We start from the raw sequence: 13,951 nt of genomic DNA on the forward strand, positions 1-13,951 counted from the left end.
CCTGCTTGGAGACGGGGACAGAAAAAGGACATCAGTGGTAAAATTGGAAAATATGAATAAAGTTTGTAGTGTAGTTAATAGTATCATACCAATTACCAAGTTAATTTCTTTTCTTTGTGTGTGTGTGTGTGAGTGTGTGTAGGGTTTTTTTGTTTGTTTGTTTGTTATTCCTCACTTGAGAATATTTTTCCATTGATTTTTAGAGAGAGTGGAAGGGGGAGAGAGAGAGAAACATCGATGTGAGAGAGACACATTGATTGGTTGCCTCCCATACGACCCTGACTGGGGCTGGGGATTGAACCTGCAACCCAAATATGTTCCCTTGACCAGGAATCAAACCCATGACCCTTTGGTCTGCGAATTGATGCTCTAACCGCTGAGTCAAACCAGCCAGGGCCCAAGTTAATTTCTTAATGTTGATAAATGTTCCATGCTTATGTGACATTAGAGGAATGTTAACATTAGAGGAAGTTGGATGACGGGCAAATGGGATAGTACTTTATGTACTATCAACTTTTCTGTAAATCTACAGTCATTTCAATATTAAAAGTTTATAAACAGAAACAAACAAAAAAGCCTGGAATTCACATAATTCAGATAAGATGAACATTGTAGCAAACATCTTTCAATACATATATACCGATAATCAGAAATAACTTTAATTATTTCATATTATAATATTCTTCTCAAATGTTGAAAGATATTCATTTTACTTGGATTTAACAGAATCTTTAAATGAAAGGAAAGATGAATTTTTGAACTTTAAATAGATATCTTTCCATCAAAGAGATAATAGCTCCTCAAAGATCCCTTTGGAAAACATCAAAGTTTGTAGTCAGCATCTTTTTTTTTTTTTTTAATTTTGTTTTCAATTCCAGTTGGCATTCAATATTTCAATTTTAGCTGCTGGATATTGCAGTGAAACATTGGCATTGTTATACTTTTTCCCATCTTCTCTCCCTAAACTTCCTGTTTTATATTAGTTATAATGATATTTTTACATTGTTGAGTGAATCTGTTAAAGACTGTTTTTGGTTATGGAAACCTAAGCAAACAGTAGTTTAAATAAATAGTGAAGAGTCAGGCAGTTGCTGTCACTAGTTCAGTGCCTCAAAGATGTCAGAACTGGGTTCTTTGCAGTTCTTCTGCAATTTTCCTCATGGTTGCAAAACAGCTGCTGCTACTCCAGCCATCATGTTCTTGTTCCACCAAGGAATACATAGAAAATAATTCGCTCAAGAAAGGAAAGCTTTGCACAAATTCTTATTCTGTATCTCATTGGTCATAGCTGAGTTATTGCAACCTCTAGCTGCAACAAAGGCTAGGAGATGTGGGATTTTTTACTAGGCACCTTTGGTGGCCCTAGTAAAACTGGTATTTCTTAGTAAAGAAGAAAAGAAGAACTATTAATTCTCACAGTTATATTTCATATTTACAGGTAATCTTATATACCAACTCTTCTTTATACTTGAATTCTTTCTTTTGATGCACCTCTTGGTTGGCAGGATTTCATTGTTGGGGTGAGCTGAGGCTGGGATCTCAGGAAGCACCCATAAGAACCTGCCTTGAATCTCCCTAATTTCTCCACTGCCTTGGAATCAGACTCTAAATGGAAAGAAAGGGTCAAGGTGCCCAAACCTGCTTCCCTTCACCAGGCAGAAGCTGTCCCTGAAAGAGAGGAGACAGAGGTGGCTCACCTCCATCAGAAATGGCTTGTGGCAGCCACTGTGCTCCTGGAGTCCTGGCATCTGACTGGCAGCAGTTGGATGAATTGTCTGGGGTGGCTTTGTGTAACACCCGCCCAGAAGGATTTTACAGTTGGAGGAATTTGTCTTAAAGATGTTGCTTCTAGTTCATCCGAGGCACCTCAGAGCCTCTCAGCTTTTCTTTCCACGCAGGGCTGGACACTGGCTTCTCTCCTTCATTCCCCTATTCTTGGAACTGCGGAGTCCTGCCCGCACGACCAGACTCAGATGGGTGCCCAGGACTGCAGACCCTTGAACAGCTCTGCCCACCCCCACTCCCAGAATTCCAGGTCTGGACTAACACCAGCTCTCATGTGTGTGTTCCCCTCTCCCACCCCCCTCCAATAATGAACTTGACATTATGTTCCCCAATTATGAAAATAACATGGGCTCATTGTAAAAGTAGAGAGAATAGTATGGAGAATAAAATAAAAATTATACTCAGCAAAAATCACTGCTAACATTTTTCTGGTCTTTTCCTCCAGGACTTTTTCAATGCATTTTTAAGTGACCTATACTTATATAAATTTATATAAAGCACACAAATTTTAACTACACAACCAGATAAATTTTTATGAATGAATACACTGATGTGAACACAACCCAGATCCAAATCTAGAACATTCCCCGTAGGCTTCCCGATTAATGACCCCTCCACTAAATCTTGATCACCAAAGACTAGTCTTTTTTTTTTGGACATTTTTCCATTCTTTGTTCAGGTAGAGTAGGAGGGGGAGAGAGGAAGAGAGAGAGAGAGAAGCATCGATGTGAGAGAGACACATCGAGTGGCTGCCACCCGCACGACCAACCAGGGCCGGGGACAAACTGCAACCGAAGTACGTGCCCTTAGCGGGAACCGAACCCGGGTCTCTCCGGACCGCAGGCCGACGCTCTAACCGCTGAGCCAAACCGGCCAGGGCCCAAAGACTAGTCTTTCCTAATCTTGAACTTTATAGAAATGGCAGAGATGCATTTTAAAATTAAAATGAGACATAACTGTTTTACATCATGTTTTTTTTTCCCAATTAATATATCATGACTATTTCCCCGTGTCATTATTCTTTCAAAATTTCTTTTTCGTGGCTATGTATTTTATCATATGATTCTATGTGATTTGTGTAATCATCCCTCAATTTTTGCACATTGTAGTTTTTTCTGAATTTTTGCTGTTTTAAACGGTATTAAAATAGCACAGAGTTTTCCAGAGGGTAGGGTAGCAAGGTGATTCAGAGCATGGGTTTGGATTTAAAGAGCCCAGGGTTTGAGCCCCAGCCTGTCACTTACCAGTTGCTTGAACTTTTGCAATCTCTTTGAGCCTCAGTTTCCCCACCTGAAAACGGACGCAATAACGCTCATCTCATCGTGTGTTGCTGGAAGGGATAAATGAGTGAAGCGAAAAGTACGCAGCGTATTTCCTGGCAGAGTGAACACCCAGTAAATGTTCAGCTGCTATTATTCATCTCCATGTTTACTTCTAATTATTTTCTTAGGGAAAATTCCTAGAAGTAGAATTGCTGGATCAAAAAGAATGCTTGTCTTTAGGTTTTTTTTTTTTTTTTTTTTTTTTAACACAGTCTGCCAAATTGCCCTCCAGAGAAGCTGTGCCAACTCACAGAACTACCAGCTGTGTGAGGAAAAGTCCAGAAAAATGCTAGCATTGGAGGTGTCCTTTCATTATTCGCTCAATACTGAGAATCAGCATAAAAAAACAGAAAAAAGAGGAAGGGTTGTGATTGTTGGTTTGCTTTCTAGTGAGGTTGAACTTTTTTAAAAAAAATATTGTACATTTGTTTTCCTTCATTTGGAAATTTGCCTGGTCAGGTGTTTTGTTATTATTATTATTATTATTATTATTTTCTATTGGGACATGTGCTGGTGTTTCAATAACTGGACCACTACCCAGTTCAAGAAGTCCTGTTCTATCCTGCTTGGGTGGCATTTCCTATAAGAGGGCTTGGTCCTCATTCCCAAGTCCCCACCTTGGTGGTCTACCTGATTTCCTGGTTCCGATTCTTGCCAGGACCCCTTGCTATCTATCTCTTTTCACCACACCTTGACAGCCTGAGATGTGTAGGTTCCCAGAGCAACTAATAATTTAGTGTCTCTTGTTCCCTTTAAGTACATGTTCCACATTTATTTAGAAGAGAGACTGGGTGATGCATGAAGTGAAGTTGAGAAGCAAGACCCCTTGTGGCAACAAGCAATTCAGCTCTGGCCCCAAACTTGCATAACTGGCTTAATGAAACTAGAGCCCTGCAGTTAGGCAGATCCATCTTCCTTAGAAGGCTGTTTGACAGTCCAATCATCTCCCCCATTCCCCTATACCCCATACTGTTTTGTAAAGTATCATCTTTTTTTTTTTTTTTTTTAAACAGAAATTCTTTCTTTCTTTTTTAATCCTCACCCGAGGATATTTTTCCATTTATCTTCAGATGGAGAGAGAAAGAGAGAGAGAAAGAAATGACTGGTTGCTTCGCGCACAACCCTGACCAGGGCCAAGGAGGAGGTAGGTACCCTTGATTGGAATCCACCCCACGTCTCTTTGGTCCCTCGGCAGATGCTCTAACCGCTGAGCCAAACTGACCAGGGCTACCATCTTTAAATGGGCATAGTGACACCCTTGAGAGGAATTCAGCTCAGTACAGTTCTCTCCGTTTCATTTTATCTCTAAGTTGTTTTAGAGCCCCAGAGATGCTTGGCATCTTCCATAGATTGGCACTATTGGTAAATGTCCATCTGAATAGTGCCTTACTGGTTCTGCCTGGATTTCTGAGATCTTTGGGGGTCATCCTTTGCCAAAGAGGTGATCCAGGAGGAAAGGTCATGATGGAAATGTACAGAAAAGCTGGTTGTCTTGACAAAAGACACCGTTCTCATCTAATAGATTGGAGAATTTTAAAAAAATTATCACCTGAGGATATTTTTCTATTTATCTTCAAATATAGTGGGTGGGAGTGAGAGAGAGAAATATCTATGTGAGAGGGACACATTTACGGGTTGCCTCCTGCGCGACCCTGACCAGGGCTGGGGATGAACTGCAACCGAAGTACGTGCCCTTGGCCAGAATCGAACTTGCAACTCATTGGCCCATGGGCCGATGCTCTAACCGCTGAGTCAAATTGGCCAGGGCAGGAGAATATTTTTTAAAGGGAGAGAGAGAGAAGGAAATAAATTGAATTATCTAGTAATTAATTTAACCAAGCATTCCAGAAACAAACAAACAAACAAAAAAACCCAAAACTATTAAAAGATTTTTTTTTTTTAATCTCTGGATAAATAGAGGACCTCGATAAATGGAGAAATTGCCTGTTTGTGGCAGATTAGGCATAGCATTGTAACGATGTCAATTCATGTATTTTGAACTAAAGATCTGTAGGAGAGAAACTGGATAAACTAATTCTAAAATCTGCAAGAAGAATGGGTTTCCACAAGTAGCTAGGACAAGTATTCTACAAAATACAAGCAGAGGTGGGATCTCACCTAACCAGGCATTGGGGCACACTGTAAACTCTAATTTGACAAGGCATGCTGTCAGTGCAACAGCTATAGACCAACGGGACAGAAGAGAAGAATCCAGAGGCAGACCCATGTACATGGCTGTTTGGTGTGTGACAGGTGGTAGCATCAATCATTGGGAAGGATGGATTGTTTGAATGTGTGGGAGAAGTGACTCCAGTATGCAGAGAAAATGAAATGATATCCTGTCCACACCACATAAAGACAAACTTCAGATGGTTTAAGAAGCTATAAAATATTAAAAGGTAAATCTTTCTGATATTGAATTAGGGATATCTTTATCTTTATGATTTTCATTTCTGAAATAAGATACAAAGCATCCAAACCATAAAGAAAATGATTGAAGGATGTCTGTTCAATAAATAACATCTCATACAAAACTAATGAATGCTTGACAGATTGGGAAAAGGTATTTGCAACAACAATCAGTAAAGGATTAAAATGTAAATCACACAAGAAACTCAGCTGTAAATCAGCAAGAAAAAAAAATCTGGCAGCCTAATAGAAAAATGGGCAAACTTACTCTCAGAGGAACTCAAATAGTGAATAAGCATACGAAGAGCGACGCAACTTATTAGTAACCGGAGAGAGAACAATTGAAACGCCCAGCCGGTGTAGCTCAATGGTTGACCATCGACCCGTGTACCACGAGGTCACTGGTTCGATTCCTGGTCGGGGCACATGCCCAGGTTGTAGGTCCGAATCCCAGTGTGGGGCATGGGGGAGGCGGCCAGTTGATGTTTACTCTTATCAATATTTCTATCTCTCTCTCCCTCTCCCTTCCTCTTTCTCTTAAAAAAAAAAAAAATGAACGATTGAAACAACAATGACATACTGCTCTTCCTTCATCAGACTGGCAAAAAGAAAAAAGGTGATAATCAAGTGCTGGCCAGGATGGAGCGAAATGAGGACCTTTGCTTTGTAAATTAGTGTAGCCACTCGGAAGACAAATTTCAAAATATTTAGTCAAACTGAATATGTTTTTGTTTTTGTTTTTTTATCCTCACCCGAGGACATTTTTCCATTTTTTGTTCAGATAGAGTGGGAGGGAGAGAGAGAAATATCAATGTGAAAGGGACACATCGAGTGGCCGCCACCCGCACGACCCATCCAGGGCCGGGGACAAACTGCAACTGAGGTACGCGCCCTTAGTGGGAATCGAACCTGGGTCTCTCTGGACCGCAGGCTGACGCTCTAACCTCTGAGCCAAACCAGCCAGGGCCAAACTAAATATGTTTTAATCCATTTTTTCAAATTGTGGGTTATGGCTCATTAATATGCTATCAAATCAGTTTAGTAAGCTGTGAGCAACATTTTCAAAAGGAAGTTGAATTAAGTAGAATAAAACACATCAGAATGCTTTTCTCATAATAAGGGTAAGTGTTATTTCACACAAATTTGTTCTACTTATGTGTGCAGAGGGGGCCTTACCAAATTATAATGTAAAATATAATTCTTATTGTGGGTCACAGTCAAATAAGTTTGAAAGACACTGGTAACCCTACCACCCAGCAATCCCACTTCTACACAGAAACTCTAGCAAAGATAAAGCGATAGGTATGAAGATATTCACCACAGCATTGTTTATAATAGCAGAGAGATGGCAACCAGTTACATCAGTCTGAAAATGAATTTTATTTATTTATTAAAAATTTTTTTAAAATTGATTTTAGAGAGGGAAGAAGGGAGAGGGAGAGAGATAGAAACATCGATGAGAGAGGACATCGACTGGCCACCTTCTGCATGCCTCCCACTGTGGATCAGGCCCACAACCTGGGCATGTGCCCTGACCAGGAATTGAACCGGTGACCTCTTGCTGCATGGGTTGATGCTCAACCACTGAGCCACACTGGCTGGGCAGTCCAAAAATGAATTTTAAAAATAAAGACAAACTGCCCTGGCCGGTTTGTCTCAATGGTTAGTGTCAGCCTGCAGACCAGAGAGTCCAGGTTTGGTTCCTGCTAAGGGCATGTACTTCGGTTGCAATTTGTCCCCTGCCCTGGTTGGGATCTTGTGGGTGTGACCAGTTGATCACATCTGTGTTTCTCTCTTCCCCCCTCTCTCCCTCCCGCTCTATCTGAAGATAAATGCAACAACAAAAAATGTCCTCGGGTGAGGATAAAAATAAAATAAAGACAAACATTGAACAGTAGTTCAAATAAATAAATTAGGGTTACATAAGTTAACACAGATCTTAAAAACAGTATCAGTTGAACAAAAAGGGGCGATAGAACAAAATGCATAGCACGATAACGTGAGGCCTGCATCCAGCCTCCAGTCTGCCCTTTCCTCCCTGAATCGGACACAAAGGCACCTGCCAGTAAACTACATTTAGAGGTTTCTGGGAGTGGGTCTGGCTGAGTCTGGGGTTACTTGGTTTCGAGAAACAAATCAAGGAAGAGGTTTTATTGAAGGGAGGCAGGGGAATATCAAAGAGGTCATTGGCAGGAAATGCCATCAGGTGATTGTATCCATTGGGATGCTTTCTGTGACGAAAAACAGCCCAAAGTAATATGTATTAAACAATAATGAAACGTAGATGCTAACAATGACACTAAGACACTAAGTAGGACAGCTCCGAGCTTGGGTAATTCGGTGGCTCAGTGACGTCGTTAAGGATCTGGGTTCTTTCTTTCACCTGCTTTGCCAAACAGTGTTTGGGTTTTGTCCTAATTTAGTTTCCCTCCTGGTTGCAATGAGTATTTGTCCAGCAATGGAACTGGTAATGTTTATCTGTACATGTCTTTATCAAGAGGGAGGGAACCTTTTCAAGTAGATGGTTGCCCCCCAAATTTCACTCCCATCACATTGGTCAGAATTGAGTCACAGACGTACACCAAACACTGGCAAGAGGAATGGCTGTGTAGTGGAGGATGAATCACCCAAATGAAAACAGGAAGGGGAGGAAGATGGATTTGGGTAGGCAACCCACCAAGTATGCTTCAGAGGACTTCAAGAAGGAATGGAACTAACTGGGAACCGAAATATCAGGCACCAAGGCTAATTTTCTCTGTTCATCTCTGCAGAGTTTTTCCTCCCTCTCTCCTGCATCTGGCTTTCTTTGTCCCACGTGGCCTGTGACCCAGACAGGGCTTCTTTAGCCTCATCTTAATTTCTCCTCCCAGTTCAGGTACAAGTACCCCTAGTAAATGTGCTAGCCAGGATAGGCCAATTGCTGTAACAAACAAGCCTGACATCTCAGTGACTTCAAAGAATAAAAATGTATTTCTTTAAAACAAATTTTTAAAATTGATTTTCTAGAGAGAGAGAGGAAGGAAGTGAGAGAAAGAAATATTGATGTGAGAGAGAAACATCCTGCACGCCCCCTACTGGGGATTGAGCCGGAAACCCAGGCATGTGCCCTGCCAGGGAATCGAACCAGGACCTCTCAGTCCATGGGATGATGCTCTAATCCACTGAGCCACACCAGCCAGGCTAAAATTTCATTTCTTGCTTACATCACTGTCCAATTTGGGTAAGTGTGTGTGTGCGTGTGCGTGTGCGTGTGTGAAGGATGACCCAAGAAGAATGGCAGCCTTGATGTAGGGGCTGTGACAGTGCAGCCTTGCTTGGGGGCAGCCCGACTCAGGTCTGCATTAAAGCCCCACCATTCCCTCTGTCTTCCTGTTGCCAGTTACCTCCCTTTCTCTCCTCGTTTCTGCCTCTGCCTCTTGTTTTCTGTCTGTTGTGTCTCTCTGTTGCTGTGTTCCTGTTTCTTTTCTAATCTCTGTCTCTTTCTACCCTTTGTTTCCTTCTTTCTCTGTCTCTTGTCCAAAGTGGTGGTTTATTGAAGCAGAAATCACAACCCTGTACAATTTCCTTTCTTCCTTCTTTCCTCCCTCCTTCCCTTCCCCCCTCTCTTTCTTCCTTTTTTTTCTTTTTACCAGAAGCCCCTCAAATAGTAAGTGAAGGTGCTGTTTGTGGAGAAAAAGGTGGGTTTCTTGCCCTCTTTGCTTCCTGGCCCCCCACATGCTTGCTCCCCACCACTAGAGCACATAGATGCTTTTACGGAAGGAAAACAGACCAGATGTGGTAGGAAGGAAGCAGTGGACTAAGCCGTAGGTCCCGGCTTTGCCCCAGCTCTGCCTGACCCTCCAGACGACACAGGACAGGCCCCTGCCGTTCGGAGGCTTTGGGATGACCCCTGGTCTGCCACATAACTGTGCACAGCCTTTGCAGTGTTTGAAGAACAGGTGCATTCAGAATCTCCATGGGGAGGCGGGGCAAGGATGCTCTATCCATTCTGTTGGTACAGACAGGGCATAGGCTTTACCAAGGTCACAGAAAAAGGTGGTGGCCGAAACATTTAATGGCCTCTACTGTAGGTAGAGCCTTACCGGCTTCTAGCTCAGGGGTGGGTGGCTCTTAGTAAAGTGTTGATGGCATTTGCTGAAATATACTGGCCACCACAATGATGATGATGATGATGATGATAGTTAATATGGTAAGCACTGACTATGTGCTATGCAACATGCTAAGTGCCTTATATGCAATATCTCACTTAATTCTCTCCCACCCCCACCTCCAGCCCTATCAGATAGATGTCTGTATCATCCGCATTTTATAGATGAGAAAACTGAGACACAAGAGTAATTGAAAAATTTGCCTAAGACAAATAAATACATAGTTAGTAAATGTCAATGCAACTGAGATAAATGGGTGGGTGGATGGATGGATGGATGGATGGATGGAAGAATAAAGTTCTTAGGATGGTTAAGAACAGAACTCTTACACTGATACAAATATAACCAACACAACCCAGTCCCTCTCTTTCACACACACGTACCCACTAATGCACTTGGAGGCCAGGCAGACACAAAGAAGGACACACTAGCAATGGAAGACACCAGCAGGTCCCCGCTCAAGCAGCTGCAGACCCACACAAAGCCTGGGGCACACGGGCCATATGCACAGAGACTGGACAAGTCCTCTCTTGATCTCTGTCTCTCTGTCCCCCACCCCTTCTCTCTCTCAAACACACACCCCAGTACATGCAAACACCAGGCTGCACGCTGCATTTAAAGCCAGACTGGACTCCATGCAAGAACACACACTTTGCAAGGACATGCTCAGAGACAAGGTCATTCACAGACAAGGATACAGGTACACAGAAACGCCCATCTAGTCAGAGACATGCACACACACACAGAGATGTTTTACACACACACACACACACACACACACACACACACACACACACACACACACCTCTACCCCAGCAGAACACAGACAGGTTCAGTCTTTCTCTCTCTGACAAAGCAGCAAACCGGATCCTGTTAGGTTTAGCTACATTCCAGCCACTTCTCACCTTCTCTGGAAAGGCATTTGCGTGGGTCTTTGTTAAATATGTAAAATGTATTTTCCTCTGCGCTTCATCTGAGAGGAGAGATGCTGAAGAGGAGGAGTACCATCCACGTGTGCCGTTTTCTCTGGATGCTCCAAAGCTTGGTGGTGTCTCTGACCCTCCTTTTCCTTCCTGATCCTCACCCGTCCAGTCTGTCTCTTAATCCTGCTCAAGCTATCTCTGGAACTTTCTCAGGCTCAGCCCTTCCTGCCCTCTCCTCAGCGGTGGCTCTTGTTGCCTCCCTCCCAAGTCCCACAGCCTTCCATCTGGCCTTGGGACCCAGGGTCCCCCACCTCGACCACCTCACCTTCTGTGGGGCATTCTCTCTCAGCCTGCCTGCCTTTCCCATTTGAAAAACAATCAGGGGCTTTCTGGTTCAAATCAGGACTCACTGAAGAGAAGACAGAAGGCGACTCTCTGAATTTACTCTAATACATTCCTCCCAGAGCAGCACAAGAATTATTTCAAAATGCACATGCAAGGGCCATGACTTTAGTGTGTGTGTGTGTGTGTGTGTGTGTGTGTGTCTCCTCAGGGCCAAGAACAGTGCCAGGCACACAGCAGGTACCATTTTTGGCTTAAATGTCACCTCCTCAGGGAAGCCTTCCTAGACTCCCTCAGGCTGGGTTAGATGGGGGGGTGGGCACGCACATGCACTATAAAGTACATAACATAGATCTTGTATGACATAGCACAACTGTAATAACAATTATTAGTGTAATTAAACTGTTATAAATGTTGTCATTAAATGATCATTGGCATACTTAGTTGCTTAATTTTGCTAGACTGTAAAGTCCATGAATTCAGAGACCAAGTCTGTTTTATTCACCTCTGTGTTCTTAGCGCTGCATACAATGACTGGCAGAGGGTGGTACTCGAAACTTTTATTTAATGAGTGTACCTACTATGTGCCAAGCACTATACAGACTCTAATCTTCATCACGAGTTTGCAAAGTGAGTGTTAATTATACGCATTTAAAATTTTGTTTTAAATTTTTCTATTACAGTTGATATTCGATATCATTTTATATTAGTTTCAGGTATAGACCATAGTAGTTAGAGAATTATATGATTTACAAAGTGATCCCCCTGATAATCTGAACACCCACCTGGCCCCATACATAGTTATTATAATATTATTGACTATATTCCCTATGCTGTACTTCACAACCCCGTGAGTATTTCGTATGGACCGATTTGTACATCTTAATCCATTCACCTTTTTCGCCCGCCCTCCCACCCCACTCCCATCAAGCAACTATCAGTCTGTTCTTTGCATCTGTGAGTCCGTTCTATTTTGTTTGTTCATTTATCTTGTTCTTTAGATTCCACATATAAGTGAAATCATATGGTAATTATACTCATTTTTTTTTAATGAGAATCTTGAGGGACCTCCCCAAGGTCACATGGCTAAAATAAGGACAGACACGCCCAAGGCAGGCAGTAGGTCTTCAGCGCCACTCCACCCAGCTCTGTAGCCCTTGGCATCTCTCTGATTTCTCACCCTTCTCCCTTGTGCACTCACCATTTCCCCCACCCGCCATCTCCAGCTTCTTAGAACACATTATTTATACGCAGGAGCAAATGGTGGACAACTTACACTTCCCACGGGGAAACCGCGTATTTACAAGAGATCAGAGATTGAAGCTTTTGGGTGCAAACCCTCCTGGGGGAACCTTAGGCAGGAGCTGACCAAGAAAGGAGAGATCGCACCAGGAGTCCACTGCCTATATCGTTGGCTTCCTTAGCTGCTTTTCCTCCTCCACTGTCAGCCTCGGGGACCCCCTGCCACTCCTGCCAGGTGAGTCGGCCACCTGGAGCCCAGTAGGGAAAGCTCTGGCTCACATCAGGAACTTCGTCCTGGTAATAGCTTTGACCCAATGTGCTGTGCGGCTTGAGACCGGCTCTTGCACCTTCTGAGCCTCAGTTTCCCTCTCTCCCAGAAGCCGGAGTTGGATGACCTTTCAGATCCTTCCAGCACAGGATGTCTGCCTCTGACGGATGGGGCTGTCCTGTCCTTAGTAGCAGGAGCTCACACTTGCAGAGCCCTTACTGTGTCTGAGCACTGTTCTAAGGACTCCACGTTTATTCCTCAGTTGATGACGACATACTGTGAGGCACTGTCCTCATTTTACAGTCGAAGAAACTGAGGGCCAGAGAGGTTAGTTCACTTGCTCAAGGTTACTCTTCCATTATGGAATGTAATATTATCCCAAAACTTAGTTGAGTAAAACCACAACCATTTATTCTGTGGGTCAGGAATTTGAGGAGGGCTCAGCTGAGCAGTTCTTGCTTGAACGTGTCTCATGCAGTTGCCATCAGACATCAACAGGGGCTGCATCAAAGGACACCCCAGCTCACTCACTCTCGTGCCTGCTAGTTAAAGCTGGCTGTCGGCTGGGAGGTCAGCAGGGCTTACTGTGGCCTCTCCAACACAACCTCCCAGGGTGGTCAGGCTTCTCATGTGGAGGCTGGCTTTCTGCAGAGTGGGTGACCCAGTGAGCTAGACAGAAGCTGCAAGACGCTTTCTGACCTAGCTTCAGAAGTTTGCATACCATTGCCTTTGCATTCTACTGGTTATAAGCCAGCCACTAAACGTGACCCAGTTTAAGGGACGGGAACGTACACTTGACCTCTCAATGGGAGGATGAAGAATGTGCACACATGTTTTAAAACCACCACAGGGACTCAGCTGATAAGTGGGAAAGCTGGAATTTGAACCTCCAAAGGCTGGCTCATTCCTGGTCTCTCAGATATTCCTCATGGGTCTCACAGGAGGGTTTTGGGCAAAGGAGAAGCAGCTTCTGGCTTCAGTTTTCACAGGGTCTCTGGCTGCTGGGTGCAGATGAGCTATAGGGGCCAAGGGAAGGTGCATGAAGGCCAGAGAGGAGGTTGCTGCAAGATTCCTGGTGAGAGGTGACAGGAGCTTAGCTCAGGGTGGTTAATAGGCAGGTGGATGCCCTGGCTGGTTTGGCTTAGCTGTTGGAGCGTTGGCCTGTGGACCAGAGAGTCTTGGGTTTGGTTCCTGCTAGGGGCACATACAAAAAAAAAAAAAAAAATAGGCGGGTGGTGGGGACAAATTGTTAGATTCTGGATACATTTTGGGTGTGGAATTGATAGGAATTGCTGATGCATTGAATGCGGAAGGTGAGAGAAGAGGAATCAGAGATGACTCCAAGGTTTATAGCCCGAATAGTGGGGGAAAAAATGGAGCTACCAATTACCAAGATGGGGATGATTGGGGTGGCAGTTAACTCATTATCATCACACCAGGCTGCTTTCAAGCTAAGTCTGGTTCCTGAGAAGAGGGGAAGGATCATGAGCATTTGCCTGTGCCAGACACTGT

Source organism: Molossus molossus, unplaced genomic scaffold, assembly GCF_014108415.1.
Source record: "Molossus molossus isolate mMolMol1 unplaced genomic scaffold, mMolMol1.p scaffold_m16_p_6, whole genome shotgun sequence".
Taxonomy (NCBI): Eukaryota; Metazoa; Chordata; class Mammalia; order Chiroptera; family Molossidae; genus Molossus; species Molossus molossus.